The 8,592-nt window shown below is 40.2% G+C and overlaps 1 protein-coding gene and 2 long non-coding RNA genes across 3 annotated transcripts in view; 1 reads left to right on the top strand and 2 right to left on the bottom strand.

Annotated features, from left to right (window-relative positions):
• LOC126402867 (uncharacterized) overlaps window positions 1-8,592 on the bottom strand; it is a 38,950-nt gene that overhangs the window by 26,490 nt on the left and 3,868 nt on the right. The window lies entirely within an intron of this gene.
• LOC126402872 (uncharacterized) lies at window positions 2,470-4,286 on the top strand. Its single transcript, XR_007571266.1, has 4 exons — window positions 2,470-2,605; window positions 3,292-3,361; window positions 3,447-3,601; window positions 4,151-4,286. It is a non-coding gene; the product is annotated as an uncharacterized LOC126402872 (long non-coding RNA).
• LOC126402869 (uncharacterized) lies at window positions 3,827-5,637 on the bottom strand. Its single transcript, XR_007571263.1, has 4 exons — window positions 5,588-5,637; window positions 4,935-5,106; window positions 4,707-4,855; window positions 3,827-4,475 (listed from the first exon to the last, which is right to left on the bottom strand). It is a non-coding gene; the product is annotated as an uncharacterized LOC126402869 (long non-coding RNA).

Genomic DNA, 8,592 nt, shown 5'->3' with positions numbered 1-8,592 from the left:
GACAAAGTAGCCCAAAACGGGACAAAGTAGAGCAAAACTTGACAAAGTAGACCAAAATAGGATAAAGTGGCCCAAAAAAGGAAAAAGTAGCCCAAAACGGGACAAAGTAGCCCCAACGGGACAAAGTAACCCAAAACTTGACAAAGTAGCCAAAAACGGGAGAAAGTGCCCCAAAGGNTAAAATGGGCAAAAGTAGCCCAAAAGGGACAAAGTAGCTCAAAACTGGACAGAGTAGGCTAAGTAGCCCAAAAGGGACAAAGTAGCTCAAAACTGGACAGAGTAGGCTAAATTGACCAAAAGTAGCCCAAAATGGGACAAAATAGCCTAAAATGGGCAAAAGTAGCCCAAAACGGTTCAAAGTAACCCAAAACTTGACAAAGTAGCCAAAAACGGGAGAAAGTTGCCTAAATGGGAGAAAGTAGCTCAATCGGAACAATGCATCCCAAATCGGGACAAAGTCGACCAAAACGGGCCAAAGTAGCCCATAAAAGGCAAAAGTAGCTCAAACGAGACAAAGTAGCACAAAATGGGACAAAGTACCCCAAAACTTGACGAAGTAGCAGAAACGGGAGAAGGTAGCCCAAAACAGGATGAAGTAGCCCAAAACTGGACAAAGTAGGCTAAAATGGGTCAAAGTAGCCCAAAACGGACCAAAGTAGCCCAAAACTTTGCAAAGTAGACCAAAATAGGATAAAGTGGCCCAAAAAAGGCAAAAGTAGCCCAAAATGGGACAAAGTAGCCCTAACGGGACAAAGTAACCCAAAACTTGACAAAGTAGCCCAAACGGGACAAAGTAGCCAAAAACGGGAGAAAGTAGCCCATACTGGACAAAGCAGCCCAAAAAAGGCAAAAGTAGCTCAAAGGAGACAAAGTAGCCCAAACGAGACAAAGTAACCCAAAACTTGACAAAGTAGTCCAAAACGGTTCAAAGTAGCCCAAAACGGGACAAAGTAGCCCAAAATGGTCCAGAGTAGCCTAAAATGGGCCAAAGTAACCCTAAACGGGCCTAAGTAGCCTAATATAGGACAAAGCAGCCTAAAAAAGGCAAAAGAAGCCCAAAACGGGACAAAGTAGCCCAAAATGGTCCGAAGTAGCCTAAAATGAGCAAAAGTAGCCCTAAACGGGCCTAAGTAGCCTAATATAGGACAAAGCAGCCTAAAAAAGGCAAAAGAAGCCCAAAACAGGACAAAGTAGCCCAAAACGGTCCAAAGTAACCTAAAACGGGCCAAAGTAGCCCAATACGGGACATAGTTGCCCATACGGGACAAAGTAGCCCAAAACGGGACAAAGTGGCCCAAAACAGGAAAAAGTAGCCCAAAACAGGATAAAGTAGCCTAAAACAGGATAAAATAGCCCAAAACTGGACAAAGTAGTCTAAAATGGGACAAAGTAGCCAAAAATGGGACAAAGTAGCTCAAAAAAGACATAGTAGACCAAAATATGATAAAGTAGTCCAAAACGGGACAAAGCAGACCAAAACAGGATGAAGTAGAGCAAAACTTGTCAAAGTAGTCCAAACGGGACAAAGCACCCCAAATCTGGCCAAAGTAGCCCAAACGGGAGAAAGTAGACCAAAACTGGATAAAGTAGCCACAAATTGGCCAAAGTACCTCAAAACTGGACAAAGTAGGCTAAAATGGGAAAAAGTAGCTCAAAACGGGACAAAGTCGCCCAAAAAAGTCAAAAGTAGCCCAAAACGGGACAAAGTAACCCAAAACTTGACAAAGTAGTCCAAACGGGACAAAGTTGCCAAAAATGGGAGAAAGTAGCCCAAATGGGAGAAAGTAGCCCTAACGGGACAAAGCAGCCCAAATCGGGACAAAGTTGCCCAAAAAAGGCAAAAGTAGCTCAAACGAGACAAAGTAGCCCAAATTGGGCCAAAGCAGCAAGGCATTTTCTGCCTGTGAAGCCCCAAAGGCGAAAAACGGGTGGCGTTTTCTGAATGAGTGTCAGTCTGGAATAAGATGCTGCAAGGTACCCACCCACCCCTGGGACACATCGTCAGTTGTGCGCCTTGGGATCAACGAGTGTTTTGACCACTTAACACAAGACACTCTCCCCCAAGGAAGGCCCCGCCGAAGATGCGCTGTCTTCGGGGTGTGTCCCAGTCTGACCTACACTACACTAACCACTTGGTTATTTTGAGGCTAAGGTTGGGTTTGTGATTAAAATTAGTCAGTGCGTGTTTAAGCGGAGGTAATAATTGTAAAGGTCCCATATTATGCCACATTTAAAAATAATAAATATTTCAATGAGGCCCCCAAGAGCATGTATTTGCCGTTTGTGCAGGAAAATTTCTCTCAGATTAGGCATACAGCATGTACCTGAAAACTCCTGAGTCAGCCCTATTCTGGACAAGCTGTTTTGGTGCACTGTGGCTTTAATGCAATGAGCTGCTGCTTTCCACGCCCCCTCCCTCCCGAAGGTCGTGTCCCCACCAACCCGCAACCATGACAACCCACACAGAGTCTGTAAAGATGGCGGCTAGAAGGAGCGCGATAGTCAAAACTGATATATTTGACCCTGAATCTGAGGTTGAAGAGGGAGAAGAGCAGCAAGAAGAACAAGAGGAAGTAGTGCGAATGCAGCAAGAAGTTTCTGAATGGTAAGTTTTGATATTTTTAAACGTTTTTGACAATGTTTTTTCCAGCGGAGAATAGTGTCCTTTTGTTATGCCTATTGAAAGGGTAAAAGTTCAAAACGCCAATACAACGCGATATTGCCTCGTTTTTTCTTTTTCTTTTGTAACTTTGTATATAATGTATACGGCTCTCTCTTATGCCCATTGAAAAGTACAAAACCTGAAAACGCCAAGTGTTTCTCAGAGAAACAAAAAAACAAATCTAATGCTGGAGAACAACACACAATTCTAATGTTTGAGCAGACGAACCTACGTTACCCTCCATTACCCACAGGCTTAGTTATTACAACGAAATAATGACACTATAATTCAACATTGCTATGTTTTATCAATATATTATCTAGTTGTAATCATCCACCTCTACTCATTTATCAGAATTCAAGGCAGTCTGCTGTGTTTGTAGTTTGCCCTGCTTCAAAAACCAGCAATTTGTCTATACATACTCTCGTGGCTATCTTACAGTAATTATTGTAGCTTACATCTGTTTTATGATTACCGCAAACACTATTTCCACTATTCTCTTCAGTCTCAATAAACTATCATTTCTAATTCAAAATAATGTGCTTTTGAAATGTTACTGAGTAGCCTACAATAATCCAGTTTTGCATTTTCTTGTTTAATATTTAATATTTTTATGGTGTGTATTACAGGTGCTCATGTGGAAACTGTGCAACAATGCCTACAGAGCAGGAGAATGTCTGCTGCCGGGAAATACCACAGGTGATATCGTTTGGGCCACAGTTTGACTTATTACATCATTTCATTGTTATCCACATTAACACTTACCTTATACACTTTACCTTAGGTCCTAAGACGGATGCAGCAGGTAGATGACCATATGACCTGCATGTTGGACCACCCTGGTTTAGAGCCTGTTTGCTTGAATCCCTACTGTTGATAGAGGGAATTCAACCACTATAGAGCAAATTATGGCTGTTTACAGAGCAGGGGAATAGAGAAGTAAGTTGGTTTGTTTTATCTGTATGATCTCTGTCAATGTCCCCCATGAAAAATTAAGTATTATTGTATGACATGAAAAATATAAGCATCATTGTGTAACTTCATGCTATGAAGTCATATTTCAGTGGTCATAACAGTCATACCACAATAGCATAGTAATAGCTAAAATTCAAAACCATGTTGTTCATACAGTATAGCTTTGTTTGCATTCACATATATGATCTTTGAAATGAAACAAATTTGTTGAGTGGTGCTTTTATTTGCAACAGACAAAAAAGCAGCATCAGTGTTCTTTTTCTCACAATCACAAGATAAATGAGTATAAAAACAGTGATCAAATCAAACCAAAGTTATATAAAAAATAGAAAACATGCACATATTTTAAAAATCCCAAATAGAAAACAAAATGAAAATATATATACAATATTTACAGGAGATTACAGTTCAAAATAAGATGTTAACTAAAAGTTGCTTTTGGGCTTTTCAGGACACCTGAATGTAAAAAATGTTGTAAAATAATTAATGTGTTATAACACTTGGTTTTTTCAGGCGTTTCAGGTATGTGGGATATCAAAGCTTTGTTGGATGGCATTGGGGCTTCCTTGGACGGAGGGTATGGGTGGTTGTTCCAGCATGTGTGGGTCTTCGTATATGCCGTGAATTTCCGGATCCAGAAGGCAGATACGTAGGATTCAAGCTTCTCCCTCTTGATTGAAGCGAGAGACATAGCTTGCGATGACCTCCTCTTTGTCTGGTCGCACATACTCTGCTCGCAAGTCTCTTGGGATGGGAATCTGAATTACCTCCTCCATGTAAGGCGCCGGGTCCACAAAGACTTTTTCGAAGATCAGATCCATCAAGTCCTGAACATAGTCTGTGCAATATTTAGATAAAGCACAAGGGGGGAAAAAAAGCTTACATTTTATTTGTGTGGGCACATGTGACAAAAACAAACATTTTGAAAGTTATTTGCATTTCACTTTACATGATTGTTTTCTTTTTATATTCTATAAATAATTTATTGTGTTTTGTAAGTTATGTAAATAAGATGGCTAAAAGTTTGCATTTCTGTATTTGGATAGAAAATAAAGTATTTTAAACTTACAAAAAGTTGGCTCAGTCTGAACTGGTTTAGCCACACACTCTCCCTTCTTGGCCTTTGGGAAGTGCACCTTGAAGACTGGTTCTCCAGCAGAAGTTTTGGCTTGTGGTCGGTCAGCATTCTCATTGTAGTAGAGTACAGCCAAGTAGAGTCTAGAGATACAATAAAAATGTTACATTGAAAATAATTTGCACATGCTAAGATTTATGGAGTTAGCTCCATTATCTTTACCTGCACAGCATTCCAAGAAAAGGAAAAACCACGTTCTTGGGTGCAAAATGAAGGATGACACTGTGGAAAGCCTCCACAGATGAGGTTTGGTGGTGGGGACTGATTTTTTCCACAGCTGTCAGGATTCGCTTGTTCAACATGACTTTCTCCAATTTGAAGAATTCTGGTGTTCCTAAATAGGAGGGGAAAAACATAATACCAAATCAATTACAAAGTCTTCTTTGATTACTGTAACACTTCAATTAATAGTCTATTTTCAGATAAACCCCTGGTCTGTCATTTGTCCTATGTGACTGTGTGTTTTTAAGTACAGAAGATGGGGTCCAAAAACAATTTTCTGACCGGCAAATGCAATACTTTATTATTTCACACTGCAGTATAATAGCGATAATATTAAATGTAATCCAATTCAAATAATCACTTTGATAGTGTTTCCCATCTCAATTGTGAAAGAATATTAGTGTAAAAATAATCAAAGAGGCCTGTCTTATTCAATGCCTGTGCCAAATACAGGCCTATTTTCTTTAGTGACCACGAAAATAGCAGCCCAGGATATTGTTTTTCAGAATTCTTTAAAAGACACAAAAGGAATGAATACAATTTTAAATTTAATAATACACTTAATACTAATGTTTTCTATGCATATAACAAACCTGCTTTCCATTTCTTTTTGTCCCGGGTTTTGCACAGTTCATGTTGGCAGCATTTCTTTTTGTCCCGGGTTTTGCACAGTTCATGTTGGCAGTTAGGGAAAATGGGGTCCTCATGTGTGTGGATATTCTGCACATGGTTCAGGATGGAGTTCGTGTGTGGATATTCTGCACATGGTTCAGGATGGAGTTCCATTTTGCCACCCTCTCAGGTCCAGTCGCGGATGATGCTGCAGTCCAGTAGATGTGATTTTTGATTGAATGCATCCACTTCCGTTACCTCTCACAGTCTGTCATGTTGGCGTAGTTGTCTAGTTGCTTTGAAATTCCTGAAGATCAGAAGAAATACATTGGTCTTCTGTAATAATAATCACAAACATAGGGGCCACTGAATGATCACTCGCTATGCAGAATTTATAAAAAAAAAAGTGAATCACACTTGTAGAGAAAAAAAACATTCATGTCTAACAGTGCAACAATGTTACATTATGGACACCTGATTGTGAGAAGCATGAAAGACAATAAGTGTAATCATGGAATTTAGCTGCACACATACCAAAAAAAATGCTGTGTGTGTTTAGTGGTGACTGCTTCAATGCAGCTTCTAGAATTCCAAATTTATCACCTATATGGTGAGCGTGCTTCTATATTTGTTACACTGTAAATCATTATCAGGAATAATACCTTTTTCGATATGCCAAAAGTCAAAGAATTGGGTGATGTTGCTTTCCCTCAGGAATTTCTGGATTTGTGGATGACGGTCAGTAAGAATACAGTCCAGAGTCACACCTCTTTCATTTAACAAGGTCAGGCTCCTCTGCAGCCCCTCTTTTTCCATGTGGTAGCTTCCACCAACCTCGTTGCTCTGTCAAATCACAAACAAAGAATTATATAAAACATGTCAACATCCATACTTATCTGACATCATCTAAGAGTTGATGACTAACCTCATTAGTTGTGTTTGAATTTTTTTTCAAGTGGGCCCTGTGACATTCACACTTTCATACACAATGTGTATATTTCGACGGTGGGAGGAAACCAGAGCATCTGGCGGAAAGCTGCACAGACACGCAGAGAACATGTAAACACCATAAAGAAAGGCCCTAGTCCAGATTGGGAATCAAACTTGGCACCTTTGGGCTGAGATGTTGTAGGATGTCATTCTGTGAAGAGGTCCACTGGTGTACAATCGCTGGCTCAATGAACATACGGGCATGTCGATGAAAGGTGTCATATTGGAACACCTGCAGTTGCATAGTTCTGAAGATCTGAATTTAGATAAAAACAAAAAACATTTTTGATGGTAAATAAAGATCTGCTATATTTACTGCTATTTGGTATGTTCTACTGTGAGGATATACATTTTGTTTTTGTCTAACCTTTTGAAGTTTGAAGAAAGATGCTCCACTGATGTACACCGCTGCAGAAAATTCGATGTTCCCAGCTGGAGTACTCCCCAGAACAGGCTGACTCTTCCAATGCCGGGTGAACTGACAATGTGGACACAGTTGGTCCACGGTTAGGAATGTCCCAATCGTCCTGGTCCGAACCTCACACAGACACTTGCAAATAGGGCACAACTCAAACAGCTCCATAATGCAGGACTCATGCACAATATACTTCTTGGTCTTGTGCGGAGCGTTTGATACTACAGCACTTTCAAGAAAGAAAGAAAAAAAGAGGAAAAAATGAACACATAAAGACTGTAGCTGCCAAAATATTCACTCTTTGTATTTACAATGAAGTCGCATAATATTTGGCATGCATGTAGGGACATTAGAGCAACTTACGACATGTCTGTTGAAAGTGACAGTCAGACAGAGCTTGCAGGATCATAGGTGACATCCTCCCCTCGTGACTCTGCCATTGAAGATGTGCTCTCAAATGGATCCTCCTCTTCCTCCTCCATTTCCTCACAAGGTCTTTTTGCCGGTCTCTTCGTGGGTGTGGAAGTTAAAAGGGGGTTGGTGGCTGCACTAGGAAGTGTGGATGTACAACTGTCTTTGCAGGACACAGAGGCCTGGACAGCTGTTAAAAGATTTTATTTCACTAGTTAATCCAAGCAACAATGCATAAAAACACCTGAATGAAACAGCCTGAGTTACAGTGAAATAATATGAGTTTTCATCACCATGTAAATAAAAAAAAAATTACACACAGCTACAAACCTGTAGTTCTGAAGTGTGGCTGTAATGTCCTCATAGACAACCGAGTGCCAACGGTACATGTGGTGGGGGGATCAGTCTGGCAGGAAACATGTCTTTTTCCTGCACTGATTTGTGGTGTGCTCACCTGAGGAAGTAATCAAAGTTATCTATCTGAAATGGGTCATGTCAAAAGGCAAAAAAAGATTAATCAATGAACCATCTATTCTATAAATAACACTATTATAAAAGAAAACAAAACAGAAGAATGATGTACACATCTTATGACAGATGTAGATAAAATATGTCAATGTGAAAAAACAATGGGCAGGCCTACTGTACCTATTGGCCAAGTTTGAATAAAGTAAAATTACTTGAGAGTAAGACTAAAATAGCCATGTAACAGAGCCATGTTACAGTATGTTTTCTATGTAGTAAAGTACACAAAAAGCTTTATTTGGCATAGTTGTCTTGCGTACTGTGTCTGTGCTGTTATCGGTTGAAGCTCCAGAACAGGGAAACTGTATCGTGTGCACTACTTTTTGAGCCAAGAGCTCTGCCCCATTAATGAGCATTGACTAGCAGCAGCTGCTGTTGCGTGAACTTGGCTATCTTGGTATTACGAACTGCAAGCAAGTGTGCGGACCAGCCGGGAAGAAGAAGATTAAGTTTCTTTCCAGCGCTGCCACATTTAACTAATGTAGTTCAGTCTCTCCGTCAAAACCCCCGCAACCCCCACCGCTCCTCCTCCGTTCTTAGTAGGAAATATAACATCAACATATTAACATGTTAAACATTAAAAGCCTTTTCACTAATGTGCAATGGTAACAGCATACATGTGAAAAAAGGGTACAGCTGCTGTGA

The sequence above is a fragment of the Epinephelus moara genome, chromosome 16 (assembly GCF_006386435.1).
Source record: "Epinephelus moara isolate mb chromosome 16, YSFRI_EMoa_1.0, whole genome shotgun sequence".
NCBI classification, from domain to species: Eukaryota; Metazoa; Chordata; class Actinopteri; order Perciformes; family Serranidae; genus Epinephelus; species Epinephelus moara.
The sequence above is the reverse complement of the archived record's forward strand: the minus strand, read 5'-3'. Positions and strand labels throughout refer to the sequence as shown.